The sequence below is a fragment of the Cavia porcellus genome, unplaced genomic scaffold (genome assembly GCF_034190915.1).
Source record: "Cavia porcellus strain 051 isolate PalLab524CR breed Dunkin Hartley unplaced genomic scaffold, mCavPor4.1 scaffold_8, whole genome shotgun sequence".
Taxonomy (NCBI): domain Eukaryota; kingdom Metazoa; phylum Chordata; class Mammalia; order Rodentia; family Caviidae; genus Cavia; species Cavia porcellus.
Window position 1 is genome coordinate 19,899,654 of NW_026947491.1, and position 14,232 is coordinate 19,913,885.

Consider the following 14,232-nt stretch of genomic DNA (forward strand, 5'->3'; position numbering starts at 1 on the left):
TCTTTTAATTGGTGCATTGAGACCATAAACATCAATGGTTATAACTGTTATATATTGGTTTATTGTTGACATGTTATCTTTCTGCTGTTGCCTCTTTATCTTCTGTTCTGTTTATTTGTTAGCTTTGTTTAGTGGTTTTTTCCTAAATATATCTAGGCTGTCTTTCAGTATTCTTTGAAGGGTTGGCTTGGGGATCATATAGTTTTTCAGCTGCTCTTTGTTATGGAAGTATCTTATTTCTCCATCAATTCTGAAGGACACTTTTTCAGGGTACATCAGTCTAGGTTGGAAATCATTTTCCTTTAGGATCTGAAATACTTCACTCCATGCTCTTCTTGACTTTGTTGTTTGTGCTGGCAAGTCTGCTGTGATTCTGATAGGTTTTCCTTTCCAGGTGATCTGTCTTTTCTCTCTGACAGCTTTTAATATTCTATTCTTTTGTTCGATTTCTGGGATGGCCATTATCATGTGTCTGTGTGTAGTTTTATTTTGGTTTTGGCTATTTGGAGTTCTACATGCTTCACTGATCTTGATATCAGTTTCCAATGTCATGTTTGGTAAATTTTCAGCTATTACTTATCTAAATATCCTCTTGACATCCTTTATGTTGTCCCCTTCTTTTTCATTTGTCCCTATCAACCTTATGTTGTTCCTCTTTGTGTCATCTTGCAGATGTTGAATTGTTATTTCCTGATTTCTTGTTATTTTTAAAAGATCTTTTCTTTCTTGTTCACTCACTACACTCTTGTCTTCGAGGTCTGAAATTCTATCTTCATATTCATTGAGGCAGTTTTTACAACTTTCAGTGGAGTTTTTGATTTCTTGTATATCTCTATGCATCTGCTTTATATATTGTTTGTTTCTTTATTGTTCATCCAGGGATATCTTTTTGTTTAGTTCCTCCAATTTTTTAAATGTGTCTTCTTTATATTTGTTCAGCACCTCCTTCATTTCTTTTATCATTTCTTCTTTTAGCTGAGAGATTACTTCTATTTTGAATCCCTTTAAGGCCTCCCAGAGTTGCTTCTTTATTTCAGTTACTATTATTTCAGATATTTCAGGTATGTGGCATGTATTTTCTTCTATGCACATGACTCCTAGGCTTCTTGGGTAGGGCTGGATTTTTGGTATTGCATTTTGGTCTTTTGTTTTGTCATTTTCCTATATTTTCGAGCTTCAAATTTTGTTCCAAGTGAGGGAGAGAGGTCCACCAGGCTGGGCCGGGGTTCTGTGGCTTGGTCGGACTCACTGTTCCTGGAACGAAGCCCAGGCCTTGCCCCCAGGGAAGGGAGAGAGTTCTGGCAGGCTGGGATGGAATTTCCTGCCTCTGCTCAACTCCCTGGTCCCAACAGGAAGCTGCGGCCTGGCCCCCAGGCGAGGGAACGTCTCATTAGTTTTTAAATGTAGAAACACATAAGCATGAACATTATTTCTGTGTTCACTGAAGGTCTTACCTCCACCCTCAGATGCACCTGAAGGTCATCTTATCCTGAAGGTCACATCTCAGTTCTTGTTCATATATAGCCTTTTGTATGAATGGCTGCACATCATTTACTGTGTTGATCTGAGTGCTCACCTATTATTAGGATGGTTCATTTTCTCACACCTTACAATATAAGGCGATGCCCCAGATAGTGGGTGGATTCCTCTGTGCAGGGTTGTCTGTAAGAATCTCATTGGTAGAGACTGTCATGCTGTCACACATCTTGCAGTCACATGGCACTGCCTGAGCAAGTGTTTCATTAGCTGGCAGTGTTAGTAGTTCAGAGTCTCACTAACTGTGATGTAAATTCTGAAACACTGTGTCTGTTAATATTTCTGAGTGTTTGCTATACTTATGTTTCCCTGAATACTATTTGGATGTCTAAAAATTGTTCTTTCAGCATGACTGGGGGCACTGTTGGCCAATTCTTGCTCATCTGTTAATGGTTGTGGGAACAAGGAGATGAATGACCATGATCCATGAAGGAAGAAGATATCCATGGCACACTCATGCCGGAGAGAAGGCCAAGATGCCCCATGTGGGAACCTTGGATGTCAGGTCTCTCTGTGCTCACTGAGTCTCTGAGAACAAGGCTAGGTCAGGTTGGACCAGTCAGTTCACTCCTTGTGAACTGACTGACATCCTGGGAGTCACAGGGATTGTGGCCATTGGAAGCTGCTGTTGAGGACATTACCTTTGAGGATCAGAAGTAGTATTCACAGCCACTCCCCAGTTATTTATTTCCTCAAGTCATCTGACAAAACTAGTCAATACTAAAGGCACAATGAAGGTTGTTTCTAATGACACAATGCCTGATAACAGCAACAGATAGGCTGGACTATTAACGCAAAGGAAAGGAAACAATTCAGAAATTTCACTGACTGCTCCAGTTATCCATGACATAAGATTTAGCAGAGTGAACACTGAGTTCAGGTGAAAGGAGCATATGTGATCAGGAGAGTGGCAGAGACTTTGAGAGGCACGGAGACCTCAGCAGGAAAATAGAATAATGATTCCAGTTGTCTTTAGCATCTGTCACTCCCACAACAGGCCCAGAGTGCAGGGACTGGAGGGCATGGTAAGGCCAGGGAGGATCATGTGTGACCTCAAGTCTCATTTCCCAGTGTGCTCAGGATTCAGCCCCATGCACTTGGGAGGGGGCGTTTCTTTAGTGATGGGAAGTGTGGCTCCTGCTTGTCCATGAGCTTTGTAAGTTGCAGTGGTGACAATGTGGATAGTATGTGTCAATGTGGATAGTAGGTGTCCCTGGGTATTCATTCTTCAGGTTCAGGAATTCGGAAGGGTATGCTACATGGATGGCTCCATCTGGTTTCCAAAGCAAGCCCGAGAAAACTGCAGGTGTAGGCAGTGAGCCCTGCAGAAAGGAAAGCTGCAGAAACTCCTCACACAGGCAGCACAGCACAAGTATGGGGTGAGAACCATCAAGGGTGGCCCCAGAGCCTCATCCCTTGCAGACCTGTGTTGCCCCATTTTCCACAAGACCTCAGGCTGCTGTGCCTCAGTATAGGAGGGAGCGCTGCAGGCTCCAGTTCACTCCCATAGAGAGGCTTCCAACCTCTGAGTCCCTGAAGAACTTTGGATGGGATCTCCAAGACTTTGTCAAGCTTTGAATTAAAATATCAGTGACTTGAAGTCAAAGAGGGTTAATCAGAGTCTTTAAGTATAATCTTGGTCTAGTCGGTTTTTGTTTTTGTTTCCATTTCTTACTTTTTTGTATCATCTCTTTCCACTGTGAGTGTCCATCCTATGTCCAGCCCAACATTGTGTTTTGCATGCATTTTTCTTGTCAAATTTTGTAAATATACACTGCAAAGTCACACCCCAATTCTCATGCCTAATGGAATTTACAACCAATTTCTAAATTGGAAGCCACTTTGAGAGAGTAAAATTACTTTAGTGTGCAATCTAAACAGGATGGACCACAGGATGGAAAATTATGATTTGAGGCCAAGAACCCCTCCTTGTTTCTACACTAGAAATCATCTGTGCCCTTAAAGTTTTCATGAACACATAACCTTTTGGGAAATTCATGTAAAAGGATCTGTGTTCCTATATGGTATGAAGGCTCTTGAGACAGGAGCTGATTGCTTTATTTCATTTTCTGCAGTGGAGCGAACAGTTTGTGTCTCTTCTGCCACCTGATTTTGCAGAAAGTAGACAAGATTTGGAGGCATGCAGATATCCATCACAGATATCAAATATGTCACTGCCTGTTCTTGAAAGGTGGGAGATTCAGAAATATGAGGAAAACCTGTACATGAGAAAGAAAAACTGCTCGTTATGTGTGTCTTTGTGGCACCAGCAGCAGACATACACATATCTCAGTTTGCACTTTGCTATATTTATACTCAGAAGCTTCAACACACACAGCCTTTATAAGTCCTTGAATTTCTTATAACTTAATCTTCCAATTCCATGGCATAGGCTGACCTTGACCTCATCTAGTAATCCCGCAGTAGCTGCTTATCTTCAGTTCAGCCTTAGGGAATGAGATGTGATCTGAGCTGTTTGTACTTTTTGATTTGGAAGTCAAGGATGTAAGAAGAAGAATGAGAAGCAAACTTTTCCTCAAGAGCTTTGGGCACAGGATAGAGAGGGAACAGGATCATCTGTTCCATGCCCTGTGTATCTCTAATTCCTGCTGGATTATTGGAGGCTATAAGGACACACTGGCTGAAGCAAACATTGTCTTCAAATAAAATGCTTTAATTACCGAGTGTTGTCTTGCAGAGCTGCTCTAAAGCTAAGGTTTTTATTTGAAGATTCTGAACTTTCATTGACAGAATATTTTCCAGTTCTCACATTCCATTTTGGATGTTTTATCCATAAAATGTCCCCTTTCTTTAGATTTACAGTTCATATTGGGAATTTGGGAAGGATAAAGGGTTGATGAAGGAAGGTTGTCTTGGTTTCCACAGAGAAGATCTTTTGGAGCAGCACATAAATGACCCCTGGAACTGCAAAAAAAACCCAAACAAACAAACAAACAAAACAAACAAACAAAAAAAAACCCACAAAAAACAAACAAAAAAACCCAAACAAAACAAAAAACCAAGAGCTGTACAAAGATTATATTTATTCCTATAAGACTCAAAGTGTCAATGTTCAGATCAGCAGCCATTGTTTAGGATGTGGCCTGTAAACTGTATCACTGAGAGGATCCACTGTAAGGCTGTGAGCCTATATTTAGTATGATGTTTTTCCAGAAGCAATCCTGGAGCTTAGCAATGTTCCCATCCAGAGTTTTATGAAAGAGACCCTGGAGAGGACAACAAAACTCCTCCCAAGACTCAAAATTATTAAAAGGAATAGGAATAATGTACAGTAAACAGATCACAGTGTCATAGTTAGGTTGACTGTGTATCAACTGGATTTAGTGTTGTTCGCCAAGCCAGTTGACAGCTGTTTCAAAGATGAGAAAACTGTAACATTTTGTAATCAATATGAGTTGGAGTCACTAATTCCACAGCAACATATCGGAAATAGCCAGTCATAGTTTGGCCAGTTTGGAGAGAGTGAGTTGAAGCAACCTCTGTAGCCAAGAAAGCAATTAATGATTAATATAAATGTTAAGTAATTTAAACAGGTACTAATACAATACAATTTCAAAAATAGCAATCTAAGTGTATTTAAGAATTAATAGTGTACTTGACAGTGCTGATGGAACTTTAAATAAACATTTCTAACAATAACCCTTTCTTGCTTGCATTGCCTAAATTCTTACTCTAACACAATACATTCCTAGGGAGCCCACCAATCCCACCTCCCCCACACCTGCCTGTCCCCGGTCTCTGCATGCTGCCATCTGGGATCTACTGCTCTAGGCTTGGCACAGCCTGGGTGAGCCCTGGCCCAGGGTAATGTTGATTCTGCCCCAATGACCCCTGCTCTAACTCCTGCATCTCCTCAGCCTTGATGTAGTGGTGGGGATCAGAGAGCAACGTGCAGGGGTGGAATCAGCTCAGGGTGGATCCACAACCCCTGCTTTCCACAGGCTTTGGAAACAAGTCAGAGACCCCACAGTGGGTGAGAGATGGGATGATGAGTGTCCAGTGGGTAGGAAGCTCTCTGACAACCTGAAAACCTGTGTCTCTCTCTATGAGGCTGAGCCTCAGTGAGGCATGGACAGAAATCTCAGGCAAATAACTGGTTTCTCCCTTCAGGGGTGGACATTTAACACACCATCTGCGTGCTCTCCTCCTGCATGGGTTGAGCCTTTTATAAAAGGAGGACCTTGGCTGAGCTGAATCCCATAGTCAAAATTCTGACCTCTACTTGAGAAAATGTATCAAACATAACAGGTAGAGAACAGAGAAGAGGCAGGAGCTGTGCTGGAATTGGCACCAAGGAAAGAAGGATCAGAAAGGGCAATGATTTGGAGAGCTGACAAGGTTCTCAGGTGTGCAAAGAGACTCTGATCTCATGAGGCTGGGATCTGGCTTAAACTAATTTCCAACACTAAGTTTAGAATGTCATATCAGAATTAAACACAACTTCCGTTTAAGAGAATTAGTCTCATGAGACAGAGAAAGTATAAGAGCAATTCTCACTCTGTCCCCTTATATTAATGAACTTTTATATGCAAATTATCATTCAAGATCTAGGTTCAAATACCTCCTCTGGGCGATGGGAGCTCATAGAACTCTGCTTAGATCTGGCTGGAAAAAGTAGAGCGCTGGTCTATAAAAGGAGCCTGCCAGGGATTTCCTGAGCCTGGGAACAGTTTTCTGAGGTTAACATCAGTGTGGTCCAATGGACCCAGATGGTCAGAGTGAAAGCAGGGAACGAATACATATGAATGATACTTGTCTGCATGTTTGACATCCAAGATGTAGCTATAGGAGTGTGAATCTGGCCTGTTGAAGTCCTCACCACTCTGCTCCTTGCCTGCTCAGTCTCTGGATTCCCCATCATAAGCAGTGCTTACCACTTTTACTGGATCAGCCAGAATTCAGGAAAGAGGTCTGAGTGGATTGGACAAGTAGCTGATGATGGTGTCAGAAAGTGCAGTCCTTCTCTTACTGGCTGCATCTTCACTTAAAGAAACAGAGACATGAAGTGGTTTTCCTACAAATGACTGCTGGGAAGAGGGCCAGACATTACTCTGTGAGATACACAGAAGGCTCCTCCATGTGAGCCCACTATCAAAATAAACTGAAGAGATGCTTGGGACCAGAAGGTGGTGCCCAGGCACATGGAGCACAGAAATCTACTTTTAGAGCAGGTGAGAAAAATTGAAGGGTTGTCTGTCCACTTGATTGTCCTCTCTCCCAAAACATTTGTGCATAAAAGTTTCAGGGAATTTTTCTGTTTGTAATCCTAAAACATTGTGTGTTCATGGAACTAGACTTATTTTTTTTTAACATTTAGCTCATGACAAAATGCACTTAGTAGTTTTCAATGATATTGTTTTGTACAAGCCAGGTGACTGATCATTGTAACTCACTGTTTGGTCTAAAAATACTTTATGATGAGTGATCCCCTTGTTAGGTGCACATCCATCATCCACCATCAGATGCATCTCCAGGTTATCCAGTGCTGGTTCACAAAAAGCCATATGCTCAGAATGTCTGGGAAACAATCTCTATGTGGGTGTGTTGTCTACACATTGCTAAAGGAGCTTTATCTTCCTCTGAGGAGTTGACACAGATCACAGATCACCCAGAATGAAGAGGTTCACCTGTAACTCAGAGCAGCTTCCTGGCCATCTCCAAGCTAATTTTACATTCTGCCTCCCCTTCTCCCTGAATCCTGCTCTTTCTGAGCCTGCCCTTCCCCAGAGAAACTGTGGGCATTGGCCCATCTTCTCCTGGCCACATTGCTTTGTGGATTTGGTCAGAACTGGCTAGAAATCATGCAGAAACTGCCTCCAGAAGCACTGGCATGGGACAGCACTGCTGTCATTTTCAGCTTGCTCACAGTATGAGGAGATTTAAATCAATCATTTATGTCCACATCCATTTCAATAAATGAAGCCAAAATAATCAGACAAAACATTTCGAGAACCATGAAGCTTATGGAGCAGTTCTGCCTGAATGCAAAGCCAGTTTTAAAATTCATTTGTTTTAAATATTTCATCCATTTTTCTTATGGTTGTATTTTTTCTTTTAAAAAGATTTGCAAGATAGTCTGCAGATTTGTTTTTACTAATCAAAGCTTGTAACTTTCCAATAACCATTAAGAAACCATTTTAAGAATTAAACTGAAATATTTTCTAGCTTGCTCTTGTTGGATTGTTCATTTTCTTTTTGTTTTTCCCTCACTGGGGATTAAAAGGCCTCACAATCAATGGGGAATCAATGGGGAAAAAGCATTCCACTGAGCTGTGTCCCAGATCACTTTTCATGTCTTGGGTAATTAATCAGCACAAATATCTAAAAATGCTGAATCATATAATGACACATAAATGTTTCCAATAAGTATCCTATATTTAACATGACTTCAGTGATAGGGTATGTACATTTTAAATAAATGTCAAAATAGGGAAGTTTATGTAAAGCAAGCTAAAGATGACCAAAGTGGGAGGAAGTAATGGAAGGAGGGGTTACTGAGGAGCCACAGGACAGACTGAAGATGATACGTGTTCTCCCTGCTTGATTGGTGTAAGTGTTCACACTTGTCACATGTGTGAACTTTGTATATGGGCATCTTTGTGTTATACCAGGCTCAGATAAACATTACCTTAGAATAAGGGCTTGGAACATAGCTCAGAGCTGATGCTTGGCAAGCCCCATGCCCTGCATTAGTCTTCCCGAATGCAAAAAACTCTCCATTTAGAAACACACTGAGTTCATGACAGGTGAAAATAAGAAGTTCTAATTTCTCTCAGCAAACAGCAGAATGCAGCAAAGTCACCTATATTCTCATTACAAGAAGAAGGGAAGAGAATCATCACCAGGTGTGTGCATGGTCAAGGACCTGGCATGGGAAGAAGTCAATTGAAACTTAGGGTAGTATAGGCCCCGTATCTGGGGAAACATTTATAGCACATCAGCTCCTTTAAAGAAAAGTACAGAATTTGTCACATTCTATAAATGTTTGCTTCCAAAGCAGACCAATTTATTACAAAACTGTATGTCATTTGTATATGAAAAATAAAGGTGGGCAAACACATAGTTATATACCACTGCACTGTCTCATAATGAGATTTCAAATTCTTTTAAATCAGATCATTGGTACCAAACTTCCCCAAGACCTTCACATCAGAGCTGAGCACTGCCTTATCTGATCTTTCCATTTGCAGAACTGAATTTATAGCAGGAGGCCATGCAAATAGGGCCTCCTTGTGCTGATGAAAACCAGCCCAGTTTGATCCAGAGTCTGTGGATTAGATTGAAGCCTCAGATGCCCAGATATTGTTAATTAATGATCAGTGGTGAATATAGGCAGCTCACATGAAGCTTGGGCTGATGCTGAGTGTGTGAGTGAATGTGCGTGTGGCAAACAGGGGACATATGCGACAGTTTCCTAAGTAGGATGCCTCTGTGTTTGCAGGAGTCCAGGCTATGGAACAGCTGGTGGAGACTTGGTAGGCAGCTCGTCATGGAGCTTGGGCTGATCTGGGTTCTGCTGTTTGCAATTTTGAAAGGTAATTTATTCAGAAAGAAAAATTATTGAGCTTGTCAGTGTACATGAGTACGATAAACATGGGAAGTCTGAGATGGTTTCCTGACTAGGATGTCTCTCTGTTTGCAGGTGTCTTGTGTGAGGAGCACCTGGTAGTGTATGGTAAGGCTTAGTGCAGCCTGGGGGTTCCCTGAGACTTTCCTGCATAGCCTTGTGATTCACCTTCCATAGTTACTGAATGAACTGGAACTTCCAGGCTCATAGGAAGGGGCTAGAGTGGATCTTAACTATCAGTGAGTATAGTAGTTACGTGTAGAATGCAGACTCTGTGAAGGGCCAATGCACCATCTCCAGGGACAATGGCAAGAACATGCTGTTTCTGTAGATGAGCAGCCTGAGACCCAAGGACACAGCCATGTATTACTATATGAGAGACATGGTGAGTTTAAGTCAGGTTAAGTCTAGATAAAAACCTTCCTCTAGGGGCCTTCAGGGCCAAGAGAGGTCACTGTGACCCCGAGGGAAGCAGGCAGGGCCAAAGAGTAGGTTAGAAGGAAGCAGGGGAAGGAGGGCTTTCTGGGGGCCTCTGGGGTTTCCCTTCTGTGTTAAATCATAGCACCTGAGCAGACCTGACAATGCATGAACGGTAATGAAGTATTTTAGTCCAAGTAAAGATCATCTGTTTCATTTTATTGCATAGGAATTTCACTTCCTGGGTAAACACGACTGGTACCAATGTGAAAATAAATTATAAAGTTGTTAAGTTAGTTTTCCTTTGAATGTCTAATCACAGTAATCATCTGAACGTGATCCAACTTCTTTTTCTTTTCTTGCTTTTGCTATAGTTGCTTTTGTAATCTATGCTGCCATAAACTGCTGCACCTCTGCCTAACCACCATCTGAGAACCAGCTGATTCTGAGTAACAAAACCTCCAAAGACTGGTTTAGATTCAGCATTTGTTCCTAGTGTGCCATACTTTGACAAAAACTGGCTGATGCTTACCTCTAGATTTGGATAGAAAAACTAAAGCTTTTTGACAAGTTTCAAAACTATAAAGTTAATAAACAGAGAAAGAAAAAAATTATACTCTCATAGAGACAACACAGCATGATAGAATCCAGTAAACACTGCTTTGGGCTGCTGCAGATTGCTAAGGAGCAGAGTGATGTAGAGATGCATGCAGATGGATCGGTAAGTACCATGAGCCTTGTGGATGCAGTGTATCACCCTATTCCCTCAGAACCTGTGATCAGTACCATGCCTTCCCAGGCTCTCTCACCTCCAGGCAGGGGACATTCACCCCTAGTACCAGTCTGAGGTGTCCAAGCCATGTCAACTTGTCTACAAATACTTTCCCAGATTTCTCATGCTCCAGTATGAAGGTCTGCTGAATTTCATCAAAGCAGCTCATCCTCAGAGAGGTTGGAAGATTCTTCTGGATTTGCCTCAGTCTTGACCCACAGCATCCTGGGAAATAGTCCAAATCACCTGGACACACCAAAGCCACAGAACTCCTCCCTATCTAATGGAACAAGTGATGTGGACCTTTTTGATTCACCCAATGACAGACGGAGATGGTGTGGCCGCATTGATGGAGTAGCACAAGTAGTGTTATTATACACCTCCTGTCACAGGTTATGCTTGGAATGGACCTTATGAAGGTAGTTCTTCCAACATGTATTCGTGATATAAGATCTCTTGTAGAAATGTGTATAGACTGTTCAAACATCAAACCTGTTTATTAGTGTTAGTTAGCAGATGTATCCCAGGAATCGAATGGTTGAGGGCCTGAAATGGTACCTCTTGGCCTTTCATGTAGGAAGGAAAGGGTCAGTTTCCAAAAAGCTGTAAAATACCACTTGCAGTGAGATCTTTCAGGGTCACTGGATGTTACCAAATAATGCCGAGTAGAACACAGAGCTATTTTCAGAAGGACCAGTTCCTTGGGTCTCTTAACTTGGCATAACTTTTCATTTTGAACAGGTTTCCCTTCACCCACCAATCTCAGTCTTTTATGCTGAGTGTTTTAAAAATAAGATACAGTGCAGTGCTCCTATCGGGGCCAAATCAAAGATCCTTAGGATGTCAGTTGGGGTTCACAGTATAGAATAGGGTTTTATTGGATTTTGCACCTGCCTGCACCATCATTTCTGGAGGCTGAGTGGCTTGGGGTGAGCATCCCTACACCATTCCAAGCCCCGGGAGTATAATTTAGTTGCTCCTGGATGGCCAAGGAACTTCAAGGCTTCCTGCCACCCGTGACCAGCCTTGCAGAGCTTGGGCCTCCCTGGCCCACCTCCAGTGACCCTCTCTCAATCTAGGGGACTGGAAAGTCAGAGTTTCAGGAGCCAAGGTAATAGAAGAGGATTTCCCACAGGCCCAGGGGAAGTCTTGGAAACACAGAAATATAGGAAAATGACAAAATGAAAGACCAAAGTACAACCTCAAACCTCAAGCTCATCCCAGGAAACATTAGGAGCTATGTACATAGAAGCAACATGTGCCATACACCTGAAATACCTGCAATAATAGCAACTGAAATAAAGAAGCAACTCTGGAAAGTTTTAAAGGACTTCAAACTAGAAATAATCTCCCAGGTAAAAGAAAAATTGATAAAAGAAATGAAAGAGATGTTTAACATATTTAAATAAGACACAGTTAAAAAAAATTGGAGGAAATAAACAAAAAGGTAGAATCCCTGGATGAACAATATAAGAAACAAACAGAATACATGGAGCCGATGCAAAGAGATATACAGGAAATCAAAAATTCCATTGAAAGCTGTAAAAACTGCCTCAATGAAAGTGAAAGTGAAGACAGAATTTCAGAACTCAAAGACAAGATTGCAGCTCGTGGGGCTGGGGATTTAGCTCAGCAGCGTAAGTGCCTGCCTTGCAAGCAGGCAGTCGTGAGTTCGATCCCTGGTACCAATAAAAAAAAAAAGGAAAAAGATAAAAAAAAGATTGCAGCTTGTAAAGAGGAAAAGCAAGATCTTTTAAAAATAACAAGTAATCAGCAAATAACAATTCAACAGCTGCCCAATGATGCAAAGAAAAATAACATATGTTCGGGATAAATGAAAAGCAAGGGGACAATATACAGGATGTAAGTGGATATTTAAACAAGTAATAGCTGAAAATTTCACAAACATGAGAATGGAAATTAACATCAGGATCAGTGAAGCATATAGACCTGCAAATAGCCATAACCAAAATAAAACTACACCCAGACATATAATAATCACCATCCCAGAAATCCAACATAAGAATAGAATGTTAAAAGATGTCAGAGAGAAAAGACAGATCACTTATAAAGCAAAACCTATCAGAATCACAGCAGACTTCTCCACACAAACAATAAAGTCAAGAAGAGCATGCAGTGAAGTATTTCAGATCCTAAAGGAAAATGATTTCAAGTCTAGACTGATGTACCCTGCAAAACTGTGCTTCAAAATTGATGGAGAAATAAGATACTTCCATGACAAAGAACAGCTGAAGAACTTCATTATCACCAAGTCAACCCAGCTAAGAATACCAAATGACAGTTTAAATACACTTAGGAAAAAAACCACTAAACAAGCAGACAATTAAGTAGAACAGAAGATAAAGATGCAACAACAGAAAGATAACATGTCAACAATAAACCAATATATAACAGTTATAACCATTAATGTAAATGGTCTCAGTGCACCAATTAAAAGAAACAGACTGGCAGAATGGATCAAGAAACAACATGCAACCACATGCTGTCTACAAGAAACCCATCTAAACCAAAAGGATACACACAGATTGAATGTCAAAGGATAGAAAACACTAATTCATGCAACAGGAACCCCCCCCCCCCAAGAAAAGCGGCAGTAGATGGGTTTTGTGTCTGTTTGCAGACACTGTGAACTTCAAACCAAGAATGATCAGAAGAAATAAAGAAGGTCATTGCATACTGGTTAGGGGAAAACTTCAAGAGGAAGAGATAACAATCTTAAATATATATGCACCAAATTCCAGAGCACCTAGTTATTTAAAGCAAGTATTAATAGAAATGAAAAATCAAATTATCAATAACACAATTGTAACAGGAGACCTTAGTACACCATTGACTTCAAGGGACAGATCACCAGACAGAAAATTAGCAAAGAAATAACAGAACTGAATCACACCTGTGAAAAAATATACTTGATAATCATATACAGGGTGTTCCATCGAACAACATCAGAATACACCTATTTTTCAGCAGTACATGGGACATTCTCTAAAAATGGGAGACCATATATTAGCCCACAGAACATATTTAAATAAATGGAAAAAAATTGAAATTTTCCCATGCATGTTGTTGGATCATAGCGCCGTGAAACTAGAAATCAATGATAAAAGAAACTGCAAAAGTACCACAAACACATGAAAACTGAATAGCACACTCTTGAGCAATCAGTAGGACACAGAGGAAATTAAAGACAAAATTAAATAGTACCTACAAGCAAACCAAAATACAAATATATCTTACCGGAATCTGTGGGATGTAATGAAAGCTGTCCTCAGAGAAAAATTTATTGCACTGAATTCCCACATCAGGAAAACAGAATGAATACAAATAAATAACCTGATGCCACACCTCAAACATCTAGAAAAAGAAGGGCAATTCAAGCCCAAAGCCAAAATAAGATAGGAAAATATAAAAATCAGAGCAGAAATTAATATAATAGAGACTAAGAAAGCAATCCAAAGAATCAATGAATCAAAGAGTTGGTTCTTTGAAAGAATAAATAAAATTGATGTCCTTAGCCAACCTTATAAAAAAAGAGAAGAAAAAGCTCAAATTTGTGCAATAAGGAATGAAAAAGGCAAAATCACTACAGACTCTGTAGAAATACAGAACATCAACACTTATTTAAAAAACCTCTACTCTCATAGGTTTGATAACACAGAATAAATAGCCAGATTCCTAGAAACATATGAAGTACCCAAGGTAGCGCAAGAAGATGTAAAACTGCTGAATAATCTAATTTATATTAGTGAAATTGAAAATGTAATTAAGTCCTTACCTACAAAAGTGAGCCCAGGCCCAGATGGATTCACTGCGGAATTTTACAAGAAATACAAAGAAGACTTAATGGCAACAGTCCTCAAACTCTTCAGTGAAACTGAAAGGGAAGCAATCCTTCCTA

General features: G+C 40.6%; 1 pseudogene; it reads left to right on the forward strand.

The window, feature by feature from the left end:
- Positions 1 to 454: 454 nt before the first annotated feature.
- Positions 455 to 11,183, forward strand: LOC100714837 (oxysterol-binding protein-related protein 9-like; annotated as a pseudogene).
- The last annotated feature ends 3,049 nt before the right edge of the window (positions 11,184 to 14,232 follow it).